Source organism: Heptranchias perlo, chromosome 16 (genome assembly GCF_035084215.1).
Source record: "Heptranchias perlo isolate sHepPer1 chromosome 16, sHepPer1.hap1, whole genome shotgun sequence".
Lineage (NCBI taxonomy): Eukaryota > Metazoa > Chordata > Chondrichthyes > Hexanchiformes > Hexanchidae > Heptranchias > Heptranchias perlo.
The window spans coordinates 11,510,170-11,528,222 of NC_090340.1; the positions used below are offsets into that span (position 1 = coordinate 11,510,170).

Sequence of the window (18,053 nt, forward strand, 5' to 3'; positions counted from 1 at the left end):
ATTGTTGCAGGAGTTCCTCAGGGCAGTGTCCTTGGCCCAACCATCTTCAGCTGCTTCATCAATGACCTTCCCTCCATCATAAGGTCAGAAATGGGATGTTCACTGATGATTGCACAGTGTTCAGTTCCATTCGCCACCCCTCAAATAATGAAGCAGTCCAAGCCCGCATGCAGCAAGACCTGGACAACATCCAGGCTTGGGCATATAAGTGGCAAGTAACATTCGCGCCAGAAAAGTGCCAGGCAATGACCATCTCCAACAAGAGAGAGTCTAACCACCTCCCCATGACATTCAACGGCATTACCATCGCCAAATCCCCCACCATCAACATCCTGGGGGTTACCATTGACCAGAAACTTAACTGGACCAGCCATATAAATACTGTGGCTACAAGAGCAGGTCAGAGGCTGGGTATTCTGCAGCGAGTGACTCACCTCCCGACTCCCCAAAGCCTTTCCACCATCTACCAGGCACAAGTCAGGAGCGTGATGGAATACTCCCCACTTGCCTGGATGAGTGCAGCTCCAACAACACTCAAGAAGCTCAACACCATCCAGGACAAAGCAGCCCGCTTGATTGGCAACCCATCCACCACCCTAAACATTCACTCCCTTCACCACCGGTGCACTGTGGCTGCAGTGTGTACCATCCACAGGATGCACGGCAGCAACTCGCCAAGGCTTCTTCGACAGCACCTCCCAAACCCGCGACCTCTACCACCTAGAAGGACAAGAGCAGTAGGTAAATGGGAACAACACCACCTGCACGTTCCCCTCCAAGTCACACACCATCCCGACTTGGAAATATATCGCCGTTCCTTCATCGTCGCTGGGTCAAAATCCTGGAACTCCCTTCCTAACAGCACTGTGGGAGAACCGTCACCACACGGACTGCAGCGGTTCAAGAAGGCGGCTCACCACCACCTTCTCAAGGGCAATTAGGAATGGGCAATAAACGCTGGCCTCGTCAGCGACGCCCACATCCCATGAACAAATAAAAAAAAGATGAGAACTCCCCCCCTGGTGTGCTGTCGTAGTGAGTTGTAGAGACCAGGAAGTCCGACCTTCCTTCCCAAGTCTTGATCCCAGTTAGTTGATCGCAACCAGAACCGCAGTTGGCCTCAGTGGGCAAGGGAGGGGAGAGATTAGCCAGGGTACCTGCTCCTGACTGCTAGTCACTAACTCCTCAGGAAGGTATATGGATCCTTAGCTGTTATGCCCTCTGCAGTTGAATAGCTTGTCAACACCCCAGTCTTGGCTGGCACATCTAGAATTGCCTCTTGGGTGAGAGAGCTGGCTGTGTGTTCAATAAGAGCAGGTGAGAAAATTGGGAATTTTCTTAAATTAAAAGACCTTGACCAGATTTGTAAACTAAGAAGTGCGTAACAATACGATTGATGATATTGTCCCAACCATTTTGTTTTCTATATTTGCAATATATCTATTAATGTATTGAAAACTCTTGCACTGAGTGCACTCCCTGTAAGTGTAATACTTACTTTAGTCACACTTTTCACTTACCCTTTGCAGTCGCTCTTAATCGGTCAAATTTATTATAACTATACCCAAATTTATTCCAATCTACCTGGATTTCTTTTACTTCCCTCAGATTGGGTGATCCTAACATGTGATTAACTCCCATCCGTGCCTTCCATTTTCTGAAGAGTTCCAGCAGCTGAAACAAACTAACAACCAACTCAACAGTTTGAAGTGAGGTATAGATGTCGGGACGCCGAGACTTTTGAAATAATGATTTTTTTTTACAATCAGGATATCTTACATTCTCTGCCTCCTGCATCCGCCTGTCTTTCTCACAATTGCAAAGCAATCTGACAATGCTGCGCTTCAGCACACTCTCTCCAGCAACATCCCAGTTCCACCGTCTCCCTCGTGTTAATTGGCCTGTCAGTCAAACAAACCCAGGATTCTGATCTGCAGCAATCCTTTCGAGAACACAGAGCCTTAAAGCAGCAAGCACCTACATTCTATTGTACCCGGTATAAAGATCCTGCCTCGTAAAACGGTGCATCCACTTCACTTATCGAGAGCGGCGCCACAGAAGGTTCGCTGGGACAGGTTACGAAACATCAACCTGCTGCAAAACCTTATCGATATGTTGGGTGAACTATTACTTTAAATTAAACTGTGGGAGTAGAACACGTTCCAACTAGTAAAACGCAATTTTAGGACTGATATCAGGAAATACTTCTTCACACAAAGAGTGACCATCGTGAGGAATAAACTTCCTGATGGAGGGCTGGGGGCAAAAGCCCTGGGATCATTTCAGAAACAATCGGTTGCTGCATCAGGCGGATGTTAGGAACTCTCTGGATGAAATAAGGTCTCCCTCCTCTGTAATTATCTTCAGACCTTACGGCTCAGGGTGTAAGGTATTTTTTGAAAGTCTATCCCTGGTTGTTCCAGGAACCATCTCAGTGGGAATAATTTTAACCTAACCCACCCATCGGGAAACTAATGGGATCGGGTGTAACGTTGGTTTTACCCCCTGTCCAGTTTTACTCTCCGTTGAAGTCAATCATGGGATTAGGTTAAAATTACCCCCAATGACTCCCCACGGAGCCAACAACTTCCCCAGAATCCACCACAGAGACATTACAGTACACAGCAAGATGGCCATCTGAGGAAACCCTTGACTACAAGAGAAAATACTGAAAGGGTATTGTGGCCTCTCTCAACTCTCCATGAAACAGCAATGCTGAAAAAAGCAGCAGCATGCCCGATGATACTAAAGTTTCTGGTTGAGCAGAAGGATAGAACATGCATCTTGTCATACACTCAGAATGACCCCAAGGCGCTTTACAAACAATTAATTCTTTTTGCAAGTGCAGTTACTGTCGCTCTGTCAGCAAACGCAGCAGCCAATTTGTGCACAGCAAGATCCCTCACCCTGATGCTTACCCAAGGACCGTTGCCGGGGAGGCAGGCTGCCTGAAATAGCAGTTTTCCATCGGGCCAGCTGCCTGTGGAGGTACGGCAGGCCACGGAAACTCGCCTTGAATATTTAGATGAAGCCCGAGGAGCAAGTTCCCATGAGCCTTGGGCCTCTGTCTTTGGGATTTGGCGCTTTAAAAATGGTCTACAGGAATTTCTAGGCCATTCTTTCAGAGTTTGTTTTGCACAAGGCATCTTCTGTGACCATTAGCATTTTCAACAACAGGGAACTGTCATTAGACCTTACTCTGCAACTCATTCAGTGATAGGGCAGCATAGCCTCCTATTTGACCCTAGGCTTAGCTTTGGACCCCTTATACTTTCCATCATCAAGAATGTCTACTTCCACCTCTGTAATATTGCCCATCACCAACCCTGCCTCAACCCATCTGCTGCTGAAACCCTCTTCCATGCCTTTGTTACCACCAGACTCAATTATTCCAATGCTCTCCTGGCCGGCCTCCCATCTTCCATCCTCCAAAAACTTGAGCTCATCCAAAACTCTGCTGCCCGAATCTTAATTCGCACCAAGTCCTGTTCACCCATCACCCCTGTGCTCGCTGACCTACATTGGCTCCCAGTCCGGCAACGCCTCAATTTTAAAATTCTCATCCTTGTTTTCAAACCCCTCCATGGCCTCGCCCCTCCCTATCTCTGTAACCTCCTCCAGCCCTACAGTCCTCCGAGATCTCTGTGCTTCTCCAACTCTGGCCTGTTCTACATTCCTGATATTAATCGCTCCACCATAGGCGGTCGTGCCTTCAGCAGCCTAGGCCCTAAGCTCTGAAATTCCCTCTCTAAATCCCTCTCCTCCTTTAAGACATTCCTTAAAACCTGCCTCACCTGTCCTAATGTCTCTTTATGTGGCTCGGTATCAAATTTTGTTTGATTATGCTCCTGTGAAGTGACTTGAGACGTTTACTACGTTAAAGGCGCTATATAAATGCAAGTACTTGTTGTTGGTGTGATATTGCTGTGAAGTTATTGTTTCACTGGACAGGTTTGTATAACGATTTCCCTGCCAAAAAGCAAAGAGGCTGTTGCAAGTTGAAGGGCAACTGCAGTTTGCACCTTACCAGACAACTGGGAAGCAGAGACCTTGACAGCTGTTCAGGTTTATAAACTGCTGTTTACGCATTGGGACTGCTCGTCAAGACAAGAAGTGGCTGCCCTGGGGGGCGAAAATGAATTCTCTTCGACCTTGCAAGAAGCGACAGCATCAGTCATTCCTGGGTCAAGTGGATGAGGAATCAAGTGTAACCATGTGCTAACTATTGTAATCAGCCAATTGCTCTGGGTGCTGTTCATTGCAGTTGGCGATAGTTCGAATAAAAGTTCCTTTGTGGAGGGCAACAGATTGACAGAGCACATGTATTTGTCTGCCTGTCTAAGAATGTAGTTCACCCTGAGTCCGCTCGGCCGTTGCCATGGCCTGAATGGACTCATTTGTGAGCCGTGCTTGAAGCTCAATGAAGGCTGCCATTCTCTCCATCGCAGGCATTCCCACACTTACCAGTGTCACCAATCCACTAGCGATGGAGTTGGGCTCCTCCATCCTCTCTGGTGAGTGTGCATGGCAAGTTTTCCATTCCCTCGCAAAGTTTCTCCTGTACCTATATCATTCTCCTTCTCAAGAATGGCCCCCTGTTCAGCATCTGTGCCAAGCTGAGCAGAGCTTGGAGAGGAGTGCGCCCACCGACACGGACTCTCCACCACTGCCCCTGCCACTAGTGTCTGCTCGTGCTCACTTGTGTGTGTTGATTCACCAGGTGACAACCCAACTACCTCTCTAATAGGACCCACTGAGTATCTGCGATGGTGGATGGCTCACTAAGATGTGACGGTGCGCCCTCAGAGGCAGGGAGCTCCTCTGAGGAATCGCCCTCGACCACATCTTCAGTCCGTGATGCCCCTAGAAGAGAACATGCAGCAATATTAATAATCATCGCAGAAGTAATGTTGCGATGAACATACTGAGGTGTGCAACAGGTCAATCACTGATAACATCAATCCATGTTGTGTGTGAGGGATGTTAAAGTTCTGTCACCAGATGTTTGTGGGGTGCCAGTCTTGGCATCTCCTACAGTCAGGCACTCCATCGTACGGCTGAGTTCCAAGGCTTCCTCCTCTGCCTCTGTGAGGGCCACGATTTCTGGAGGATCCCCTCCAGCCCTTGCCCTCTCCCTTGCATTTTGCACTCTCTTCTCCTACAAGGGGAGAAAGTACAGACCTGTGAGTGAGTGAGGGCTACCTGGTCACCCGATGGATGCATTGTTTTGGGTCAGGATGACAATGAAACAGGTGCATCAGAGGGTGAGTATCAGACAGATTGATCACATTGCATCAGGATTCGGGTGAGTGGGAGAGGTGCATGCACAAATGGGGAGGGGGGGTGAGAAGTGCACAAAAACTGAAGGTAAGTTGATACTGAGCCTTAAGTGGGTGTGAGGTGTGATGTGATGGAGTAGGCTTCGCACGGCAGTGTGAGAGGAGGTAATGTTCATTACAGAATGCAGATCAACCAGTAACTGTACTCACTTTTCCTGACCTGGTAAGGTCATTAAATCTCTTTCTGCACTGAAGTCATGACTGGGACACCGAGCTCCTGCTGCTTACCTTGTCCGCCACCTCCAGCCTCACCTTCTTTGTGACAGAGCCAGGTTTCTTCCTCTTGTCTGCTGGGTAAAGCACCTCTCTCTTGCTTCTCACTGCGCCCAGCAATGTTTCCAGAGCGGTGTCGGAGAACCTAGGTCCTGGCTTGGCTCTGGAATGTTGCATGGTTATTGTAGCCTCCTTTCTCCTTCAGAATAGTGAGCTTTAAGCGGATCGTGCGGGTGCGCAGTACGCCCGCTGCACAGCATGAGGACGTGAAACCCAGAAGTTCAGTTAAGTGGCTTCAATTTAGTCGCGATCGCTCGGGAAACCACAGAATTTTTTTCTCCGGGTTTCCAACCCAAAGAAAAAGGGAGGGGCTGCCAAATCTAGAGCCCCCTGGATGTCAAAGAGCAGATAGGGTAGGATAAGGCAGAAAAGGAAAGCTTGTGTCAGACACCGAGAATCCAATACTACAGAAAGCCTAGAGGAGTATAAAAAGTGCAGGGGTGAAATTAAAAAGGAAATTAGGAAAGCAAAGAGAGGGCATGAAAAAATACTGGCAAATAAAATCAAGGAAAACCCAGAAGTGTTTTCTAAATACATAAAGAGCAAGAGGATAAGAAAGAGTAGGGCCGATTAGAAAACTAAAAGGTAACCTCTGTGTGGAGACGGAAGATGTGGGTATGGTTCTTAATGAATACTTTGCATCTATCTTCACAAAAGAGAGGGACGGTGCAGACATTGTAGTTAAGGAGGAGGAGTGTGAAATATTGGATGGGATAAACATAGTGAGGGACGAAATATTAAGGGGATTAGCATCTTTGAAAGTATGAGGGGCACAGATAGGATGGATACTATGGAGCTTTTTCCCTTCGTTGAGGGTTCTATAACAAGGGGACATAGATTCAAGGTAAAAGGCGGGAGGTTTAGAGGGGATTTGAGAAAGAACTTTTTCACCCAGAGGGTGGTTGGAGTCTGGAACTCACTGCCTGAAAGGGTTGTGGAGGCAGGAACCCTCACAACATTCAAGAAGCATTTGGATGAGCACTTGAAATGCCATAGCATACAAGGCTACGGACCAAATGCTGGAATATGGGATTAGAGTAGACAGGGCTTGATGGCCGGCGCGGACACGATGGGCCGAAGGGCCTCTATCCATGCTGTATAACTCTATGACTCTATGATTCTATAAATCGCCAGGCCCGGATGAAATGTATCCCAGGCTGTTAAGAGAAGTAAGGGAGGAAATAGCAGAGGCTCTGACCATCATTTCCCAATCCTCTCTGGCTATAGCCATGGTGCCAGAAGATTGGAGGACTGCTAACATTGTACCATTGTTTAAAAAGGGAGAAAAGGATAGACCGAGTAATTACAGGCCAGTCAGTCTAACCTCGGTGGTGGCAAATTATTGGAAACAATCCTGAGGAACAGAATTAATCTTCATTTAGAAAGGCACAGAGTAATCAAAGACTGTCAGCATGGATTTGTTAAGGAAAGGTTGTGTCTGACTAACTTGATTGAATTTTTTGAGGTGGTAACAAGGAGGGTCAATGAGAGTAACGCGTTTGATGTAGTCTACGTGCATTTTAGCAAGGCTTTTGACAAGGTCCCACATGGCAGACTGGTCAGAAAAATAAAAGCCTATGGGATCCAAGGGAGAGTGGCAAGTTGGATCCAAAATTGGCTTAGTGGCAGGAAGCAAAGGGGAATGGTCGACGGGTGTTTTTGTGACTGGAAGGCTGTTTCCAGTGGGGTTCCACAGGGCCCAGTATTAGGTCCTTGTGATATATATTAATGATTTAGACCTAAATGTAAGGGGCAAGATTAAGAAGTTTGCAGATGATACAAAAATTGGCCATGTGGTTGACAGTGAGGAGGAAAGTTATAGACTGCAGGAAGATATCAATGGACTGGTCAGGTGGGCAGAAAAGTGGCAAATGAAATTCAATCCGGAGAAGTGCGAGGTAATGCATTTGGGGAGGGCAAACAAGGCAAGGGAATACACAATAAATGGGAGGAAACTGAGAGGTGTAGAGGAACAGTGGGACCTTGGAGTGCATGTCCACAGGTCCCTGAAAGTAGCAGGACAAGTAGATAAGGTGGTTAAGAAGGCATACGGAATACTTTCCTTTTTTAGCCGAGGCACAGAATATAAGAGCAGGGAGGTTATGCTAGAACTGTATAAAACACTAGTTAGGCCACAGTTGGAGTACTGCGAACAGTTCTGGTCGCCAAATTACAGGAAAAATGTGATTGCACTAGAGAGGTTACAGACTAGATTTACAAGGATGTTGCCAGGACGTGTGAATTTTAGCTATGAGGAAAGATTGGATAGGCTGGGGTTGTTTTCATTGGAACAGAGGAGGCTGAGAGGTGATTTAACTGAGGTGTATAAAATTATGAAGGGCCTAGATAGAGTGGATAGGAAGGATCTATTTCCCTTAACAGAGGAGTCAATAACCAGGAGGCATAGATTTGAAGTAGTTGGTAGAAGGATTAGAGGGGAGTTGAGGAGAATTTTTTTCACTCAGAGGGTGGTGGGGGTCTGGAACTCACTGCCTGGAAGGGTGATGGAGGTGGAAACCCTCAGTGCATTTAAAAAGTACTTGGATATGCACTTGAAGTGTCGTAACCTACAAGGTCACGGACCAAGAGCTGGAAAGTGGGATTAGGCTGGATAGCTCTTTTTTGGCCGGCACAGACATAATGGGCCGAATGGCCTCCACTGTGCCATAACTTTCTATGATTCTAAAAAGAAAAATACATTTAAACAAAAAAATATAAACACACCTTCAATTACAGAAGGTTCCAGTTAATTATCTGCACTATTAGTTCTCAGTGTTCTGAACAATTAAGGGCTTCCTGAGTGTAATTGCTTGTGATGGAAGGTAATTAAATAAGGTACCTCTGTGTGTAATTGCGTATGCAACACTCGTAGTTACACTGAAACCAAACGCTAGAAGTTTCTATAAAAGTCTAGTGTAGTGTAGTCAGATGAATAAATGATCCAGGTGAGTTTCTGGCAATGTGAAGTTGAACAATCTGAACTGGTGGCTCACGAACACAGCCACTGCTTTTATTTTAGCTCTACAGATTTGAACACAATGTTAAAATATGGACTAAATATGTACAGAATGAACCTGCTATTACATGGAAGTGATTGAGGACAGTGTAAGGGTAGGCACATATAGATTATTAAATAGAATAAGCTAATTGGCATTATGTATAATATTGAGCTAAGTTAAAACGGACTCAAGAGAAACACACATCCAGTTGAAAGAGACAGGTTTTTATCACGAGGGGGAGTGTGAAGGAGGAATTTCAATTGTCAGTGCAGGTAAGAGAAAAAAACTTTTCTTTGGCAATAAAAATAGGAAGAGATAAGACATAGAATCATAGAATTATACAGCACAGAAGGCGGCCATTCGGCCCATCGTGCCTGTGCCGACTCTTTGAAAGAGCTATCCATTGGTCTGTCCCCATTATTCCCCAGAGCCCTGCAAATTTTATCTCTTCAAGTATTTATGCAATTCTCTTTTTAAAGTTACTACTGAATCTGCTTCCGCCACCCTTTCAGGCAGTGCATTCCAGATCATAACAACTCGCTGCATAAATGTTTTTCCCCTCATGTCGCCTCTGGTTCTTTTGCCAATTACCTTAAATATGTGTCCTCTGGTTACCGACCCTTCTGCCACTGGAAACAGTTTCTCCTTATTTACTATTTCAAAACCCCTCACGATTTTGAACACCTCTGTCAAATCTCCCCTTAACCTTCTCTGCTCTAAGGAGAACATCAAAGGGTTAACAGCAACTGTATCAACAGGTTACACACAGGGAGGTAGTGATGACACAATGATACCCACATTTGTCCTGCGTAATGAAACATAAGAATGTAACATTCTGAAGCTCAGAGTAAAAAAAGGGGGACTCTTCAATCTATTCTTTCTGAGGCGAGTGTTCGCAGACAAGGCATGTCCTGAGGTATGTGAGTATTATTGGTACCTATATCTCATATATATTGCAATGTAAGGGGTTATGTTTAATTATCTCATTGACTTGATTTAATAATCAGATGTCTTCAGTGTTTCCCTACTCCTTGAACTAGAGGTAAAGGATATATGACAATATCCCATAATACCTCCACATAAGGACAAGTGGGTATATATGACAATATCCTATATAAACCCAAAGGCAGGGTATGAAAAATCCAAGTAATCCACTGCAACATACAACCAGTTTGTCCTGTAGCAACAAAGAAGTGTGATGCTGTTCAATGATGATCATTTACCACTTTCAAATGTTTTACTATAAAAGGAAGAGTCATGGAATCACTTTCTCAATATTAAACTTGGCGAGGCGATTTCGTCTCTTCACTTGCTGCATTACATTCATGTCAGAATGCTCCTCAGAACAGTGAGGTACAACAGTCTGATGGTCCAGCCAAATGATCAAAGTGACTGGGGCTGTAAGTCACAGGCCCCACGGGGTCAGCCTCAACGGTTTAGTCATTGAGATTTCAGCAAATAGTGGGTGCGGGAAATTTTCTTACAATATGAACTTGAGCTATGAAAAGCACCAAAGAGTACAATGGTAGATTTCGTCCTTCTAAGGGAATATTTTGAGCTATATAACACGAGGGCAAAGTCCAGGTTTGTTAAAGAGAACAATTTAAGGTGATGAATTAAGAGTAGCACACAACAGGCGTGTCACACAACATTAAAGTGTACTGGATTATGAATTTCCCAGAAGTGAACTGACACCAATAATCGAAATAAGCTCAGTGACAACACTGGTCAGTCCAGTATGTGAATGCAGCTGCTCCACGTGTATTGCAAGCTCTCGGGGGGAGCTCTCAGGTGGGGTGGGGGCGCTCGGTGGGGGGGGCGCTCGGTGGGAGGGGCTCAGAGGGGAGGGGGAACTCTCGGGAGGGGGAGGGGGGCCTCTTGGCGGGGGAGTGGGGAACTTTCAGGGGTGGGAGCTCTCAGCGGGGGGAAGGGGGAAAGCTCTCGGGGAAGGGAGCTCTCGGGGTCGGGGCGGAGCTCTTGGGGGGAGAGGGAGGGGCAGTTGCAGGATACACTTTGTCGCTGCTTTATATGAAGGACAGATGGAGAACTGTTCAAAAGAGGGAATCCAACTGTTGTTTGTTGTTCATGCTGCAAGATCTCTGAATGGGATCTGATGAGAAACCTACCCAGAGGTGAAGTTGGGACTGATTGAGGGCAGAATTTGAAGGGTTTCCAATGGGAATCACAGGTTGGACTTTGGACCTGCAATTTCTCGTATAAACAGGGAATAGGATAATTTATCAAAATATATTAAGAAATCTGGGGGGAAAAAATTGGATAGGGCCTATTATTGGGTGGGGGTAGCGTGATCCGCTATTACCCCCACGTCCAATGGCCTCTGCGCAGGTAGGACAAGACTTTAATCAGGCCTGAGGACTGACCTTCAAGCAGCGTTCCGAATCAGTGTTGACATGAGGATTCAATGCAATTTGCACTTTCCACCAGCAGGGGGAGCCCCAATCTTTTAAAGGCAGACTGTCTCTTAAAAATCTCTTAAAGTTAGCTGGTTGCTGTTATTTGCTGAAAATAACAGTCTGTTGTATGCACGGAGTCTGAACGGAGATCAGACATCGCACATGCAAAACACAGATGCAGCTCCCGTCCCGATGTTTATAAACTGATGAGTTATGTTAAAACATTGAATAAAAGTTGCGCACTACTAAATCCCACATCCTCCAACCTGCATGCCAGACCTCACCAATCTGCCGATCTCAGTTTGCACCAGACTGCGAGAGTGAGTGCTCCAAGGTTCTCTGCTGATGCACTGGAGGCCTTGGTGCAAGAGGTGGACAGAAGGAGGGACATCCTATATCCGTGGGGGGGGGAGGGGGGCAAGAGGCCCTCCAGACATATACCCAAAAGGCAGTGGGAGGCAGCGGGGGACGAAGTCAATGCCAGGCGCATAGCACCATGAACATGGATGCAGTGCAGGAAGAAGTTCAATGCTTTGACATGAGTGGTCAAGGTGAGTGAGGTCAACTGTCAAGTGGTGTCTCCTACCAACTGCACCAAGCACTACACCCCCATCCCCCACATACCAACAAACTCTTTCCATCAGTACTCAACTCTTCCAATCAGATGCTTCCTCTCACCCTTACACATTACCATTGTTGCAAGCCGCCCACCCACAACTCACAGGCCATACACATTGGCAGCTATTCAACCATGACAGACACATTATCCATACACACGTCCCGCTTTTTTGCAGGAAAAGGTGGCGCGTATCAGGAGACAGCAAGTGGCAGTGGCATTTAGCCCCTCGAGCCTATTCCGCCATTCAATGAGATCATGGTGGACCTGTGACCTAACTCCATATACCCGCCTTAGCCCCATATCCCTTAATACCCTTGGTTCACAGAAATCTATCAATCTCAGATTTAGAATTTACAATTGAGCTAGCATCAACTGCCGTTTGCAGAAGAGCGTTACAAACTTCTCCCACCCTTTGCATGTAGAAGCATTTCCGAACTTCATTCCTGCACGTCCAGGCTCTAAGTATTAGGCTATGTCCCCTAGTCCTAGTGTTCAAGTATAGAAGACCTCCATAAACAGTTACAAATGTCTGGGCAGCCAGAAGCAATAATCCAGCCACTAACCTGTAAGTCCTCCATGGTCCCTTTAAATAGCGCTGGTGGAGGGTCCTCCAGGCACTCTAAGACATGTTCAGATGGTCGAGGTTAAGACTGTGCGTTGAGTTGAGCGTTAAGTCCCAAAATGGTGTCTATCACTTTAAATCAGCATTGCACACTGACTGTATCCATTTTCTCCTTACTTTACATGATTCCGGCGTTCGGTATTTGCGCATTCGCTAACTCCTGTACCAAGATGGCGCCCGGCACACGTCACACTGGAAACATCTTGGATGTTGGAGACGCCGTGTAGTGCCGAAACAACGGAGCTGCACGGCCCCATTTAGCGCCCCTGATATTCATTAAATTTGCACTGAGATGTAACGTTGGGACATCAGTACTGAACCAATCTTTCTTTTTACTGTAGGGACAGACTATCCAATTTGAATACTTTTGATCCTTACTGACTGTAGTGTCAAGTGTCCCCTTCAGGACAGGTGGTGGATTCAGCACTACTGGGGTCACAGTGCAGTAGAAATGACTTGTTGCGTTTCCAATTCATACGAAGAGCGGATAATTGATTTTAGGCTTCAGAATAGCCTTGTGCAACATGCTGTCATATTGCAACCCAAACTGAAGACTAATTAATGAAAAATCGTGGGAAACACACCCATCATTTTCTGATATGTGCTTCTGTCGCGTGCCGTTGAAAATCAGCCGTTAAATGTAGTGTTTCATGCTGCGTCTTCATTCCACTGTGCCTGCTCTGCGACATACAGTGCGTTTCTTCATCCCTCTGCTTCATTGTGTCTTTTCTCCTCCCTTTGCTCAAAGCTGTGTTCCTTCATCTCTCGTACAAAGGCAGGTATTAAGAACATAAGAAATAGGAGCAGGAGTAGGCCAATCGGCCCCTCGAGCCTGCTCCGCCATTCAACAAGATCATGGCTGATCTGATCCTAACCTCAATTCTAAATTCATGTCCAATTTCCTGCCCGCTCCCCGTAACCCCTAATTCCCTTTACTTCTAGGAAACTGTCTATTTCTGTTTTAAATTCATTTAATGATGTAGCTTCCACAGCTTCCTGGGGCAGCAAATTCCACAGACCTACTACCCTCTGAGTGAAGAAGTTTCTCCTCATCTCAGTTTTGAAAGAGCAGCCCCTTATTCTAAGATTATGCCTCCTAGTTCTAGTTTCACCCATCCTTGGGAACATCCTTACCGCATCCACCCGATCAAGCCCCTTCACAATCTTATATGTTTCAATAAGATCGCCTCTCGTTCTTCTGAACTCCAATGAGTAGAGTCCCAATCTCCTCAACCTCTCCTCATATGTCCGCCCCCTCATCCCCGGGATTAACCGAGTGAAACTTCTTTGTTCTGCCTCGAGAGCAAGTATGTCTTTTCTTAAGTATGGAGACCAAAACTGTATGCAGTATTCCAGGTGCGGTCTCACCAATACCCTTTATAACTGCAGCAATACCTCCCTGTTTTTATATTCTGTATTCTTATATTCTATATAATGTATTGCATGCCATTAATCAGGGCCGGAGTGGCTTTGTGGACTAGTTTCGATTGTTTAAGGGGGCCGGAGAGGAATTTCCCAAATTGGCCTGGGTTTTTATCTGGTTTTTCGCCTCTCCCAGGAGATCACACGGCTTTCGGGTGGGGTGGGGAGTGTATATATTGTGATGCACAAGACGTCGGAGTTTTGTGGGACAGGCTGGATGGACCAGTCGATCTTTCCTTGTCCGTCATTGTTCGTATCTTCTGCTCTGTGTTGTTTGCTCCTCCATGCCTCCCTGCTAATGCACAAGACTGTACACTTTCTTGTTCCACAACCCACATTCCCCATATACACCTTTACCCCCACTATCCACCCTGGAAAGAACTCTCCCCCAAGTTGTTTACAACTGCTCTTCCAAACTCCCAACTGCTGAGCTGTTGGTCCTACATCTGCCACAATACTGCTCCTGCTGATCTCCAGATAATTACTGGTCAAGAATTTTTAATTTGGCCCATCGTAGTTCATTCATCCAGAGAGATCCTAAAGTCCACTCACTGTCGCATCCAATTGTTTTTTAAATGCTACCAGGGCTTTTGCCTCCATTATTCTATCTGGAAGTTTATTCCACACAGTGATCACTATTTGTGTGAAAAACAATTTCCTGATATCAGTCCTAAAATTAGTGGTTTAACACACTGCCCCCAGTTCTACTTCCGTAGTTTAATTTGAAGTAATATTCTGGGCTTTCTCTACTATTAGCAATTTTATACACCATCATCAGGATTACCAGTCTCCCTTCCAGCCTGAAAAGTCCAGGTTAATCCAGTCTTTCGTTGTAACTCAGGCCCGACACTGGGGATCTGCCTTGAGGCTATTCTCTGCACGACCTCCAGTGCTTGAATATCTCTCTTAATACTTGGCCACAAGAACTGGATGCACTACTCAAGGTGCAGTCTGACCAGAGCCCTGTACTGTTTGATCATTACCTCCTCTGACTTCTACTCTACTGTTTTGGCCGTGCAATTCCACATCCTATTGGATTTGTTGATAGCTGCGCAGCGTTGGCTGGACATGTTTAATCTTGAATCCACTAAGGATCCGAGGGCTTTCAGCTTCATCCTCAGCTATTTCAATCCCTTTTACGAAGCATGTGTGTCATTTATTTTATCTTCCCATGTGAAGCCCTTTACACTTGTCTGCATTAATTTCATCCATCATTGTTCTACCCACTTTCATATCTTGTTCAACTCATTCTGTAATATCTGAGCTGCCTCTTCCGATTCCATTGGCCCCTCCTGATTTGGTATTATTTGCAAATCTGACCACTTTGCATTGAGTTTCTGAATCCAGCTGATTAATGTAAATTATAGCCAGTAGTGGTCCCAGCACCGAGCCCTGGGTCTCCCCACTCAGTACTTTCCCCCGCTCCGACGTAACTCCTCTAATGAGTGCTCCTTGTTTCCTATACTTCAACCAGTTTCTTATCCATTCCCAGGGTTCACCTTGAATCCTCACAGTTCTGAGTTTAATTAAAGTCTTTCATGTGGGACTTCATCAAAAACCTTTTGGAAATCGGGATACACCACATCATAGGACTTACCACAGTTCACTTGGGTTGTCACTTCCTCAAGGGAGTCGAGGAGGGCGGTCAGGCAAAATCGTCCCCTTCTGAATCCATGTTAACCGCTGTTAACTAGGTTATTGTTGGACACATTTAGTCCTGATAATTTATTCCATTATTTTACATGGAATGGAAATTAGACAAATGAGTCTGTAGTTGCCCATGTCTGTTCTGTCACCCTTTTTGAATATTGGCACTGTACTAGCCTGTTTCCAATCTATTGGTACCTCTCCAGTGACTCCCTCATAATAATTGTTAGTGCTTCACAAATCTCTTCCCTGGTCTCTCGCAACACTCTGGGATGAATCCCATCTATCCCTGGGGAATTATTGGTTTTCATCTCTATTAGCCTGTCTCGAACTTCCATCACATTTATAATGAAATCATTAATTTTATTAAGGATATCTTTGTCTGGACAGGGCATGATGCTCATGTGGGAGGAATTATTTGTTCAGAACATTTACTATTTTGTGCTCGTACTCAGTTTCAAACCTGTTTGCATCTTTTCTGGTTTTTAACCTCTTCTCTGACTGCCGTCTTGCAGTTGTGGTACTGAAAGACTTTTTACTGTTATGTTTAACCTCACCAAGTCTCTGATGATTTGCTTAACACACCCTCACTTCTACTTTTGATGCCCTTGTTCACTGTCTCCCATCCCTCTCAATCCTCCAGGTATGACCACGACCGTCACTCCTTGAAGTTTGAGGGGTGCAATGTTGAGCGTGCCTAGCACAAAATTGGTTTCGCCATTCATCGCCAGATCTGGCTTGTCCACACTAGGCCTTGCTTTTCTCTGCTAAAATGTTGTGAAAAGTTGGAGGAAATATTGAATTTTGTGCTCACCTCTAACAACAAGTGCAAACAGCTTGTGGATCCAAACAGCAGCCTTCGCTGCTCAACCTCTTCCCTTACCGCCGAGCCAAACCCCTGGCCCTCCTGTTCTTGCCTTCAATTCCTATCTATATTTTCAACCGCATCACCCCGTTGCCCTCTCTAGGCTCACCTTGTCCTTGAGACTTATCTCCTACTCCCTCAACCCCATTCTCACTTGTCACCTCCCAGAATCTAGCCCATATCTTCCACAACTCCTTTCAATCCAGCTTCTGCTCTTCCCACAATACCAAAACGGCCCTAACCAAAGTCATGAATGACATTCTCTGTGACTGTGGTGCTTGCCTCTCTTTGTCCTCCTTGACGTCTCTGCAGCCTTTGACACGCTCAACTGCACCATCATCCTCCAATACCTCTCCTCTGCTGTCCAGCTGCATGGGACTGTTCTCGCTTGGTTCCACTCTTCTCTATCTGATCGCAGCCAAAGCATCTCTAGCAATGGTTTCTCTTCCCTTTTTCTCATAATTAATTCCAGAGTCCCTCAAGGATCCATCCTCGGCCCCTTTCTCTTCCTTATTTCCTTGACGATGTAATCCGCAGACTCGGATCATCTTCCACATGTACGCCAATGACACCCAGCTCTACCGCTCCAACAAATCTCTCAACCCTTACATTGCCTCTCTGCTGCCTTTCTCTGATAACCAGTCTTGAATGAGTGTTAATTTCCCCCAGCTAAACATTGGGAAGAACAAAGCTATTATCTTCAGCCGTGCCCCAACTTCACTCCTTTGCCACCGATTCCATCCTCATCCCTGGTCACTGCCTCAGGATGAACCAGACTGTTTACGACCTCAGCATCCTGTCCAACCCTAAGGTGAATTTCTCACTACATATTCTCTCCATCAAAGATCTTCTACTCCTACCTCCTTAAGATAACCTGCCTGCGGCGCCATCTAAGCCCAGCTGCCTCTGAAACCCTCATCCATGCCTTTGTAACCTCCAGATTAGTTACTCCAATTGCTTTCCCAGCTGGCCTTCTATAAACCCCAACTCATCCAAAAATCTGCAGCCTGTATCCTATCCCATGCCAACTCCCTCATGCCCATCACTGCCCCCCACCCCAATCCTTGCTGACCTACAATGGCTCTCGGACCCCCAATGCCTCAAATTTAAAATGATATCCTCATCTTTAAAGCCTTCCATGGCATTGTCCTCCCTATCTCTATAATGTCCTCCAACCCTATATCTCTTCCCTCCGCCAAACTGTTTCTCTGATTGCAGCCTCTTGTGCGCTCCCCGCCCTTCGTCCCACCAATGGCTGCTGTGCCTTGAATCATTTAAGTCCCACTAGCTGAAATATCCATCGTGAACCCCTCTGCCTCGCCTCCTTTAAGACCATTCTTGAAACCCACCTTATCGATCAGCCCGCTGAATCTCTCCCTCTTTGACTTGGCTTGGGTTTTCCTCACACAACTGTGAAGCACATTGGGATGTTTCTATACATTAAGGGTGTAAGTTGTTGCTGCATCACTCTCCATCGTGTTGCTGCTTTGTAACCTCCTAATTAACCTCATTCCAGAACTCTGTTTCTTCTTGAACTTGTAGAACAGATTCAAGAGCAGTAAATACAGGGAGGCAGAATGGCCTTTGCTCAATCACGTTTGCATGTACATGTAGGATTATTTCACTGTAAATGTGTAATGTGTGACAATCTTAAAATGTCCTTTTTTAATTTAAAAAGAATCGCTGCCTAATCACCCCTGTGCTCGCTGACCTACATTGGCTCCTGGTCCACCAACGCCTCAAATTTAAAATTCCCATCCTTGGTTTCAAACCCCTCCATGGCCTCGCCATTCCCTAGCTCTGTAACCTCTCCCAGCCCTACAACCCTCTGAGAACTCTGCGTTCCTCCGACT

At 46.0% G+C, this 18,053-nt stretch overlaps 1 protein-coding gene across 2 annotated transcripts in view; it reads right to left on the bottom strand.

Annotated features, from left to right (window-relative positions):
- Positions 1-18,053, bottom strand: part of LOC137333488 (RNA-binding Raly-like protein) — a 1,248,502-nt gene that overhangs the window by 94,665 nt on the left and 1,135,784 nt on the right. The window lies entirely within an intron of this gene.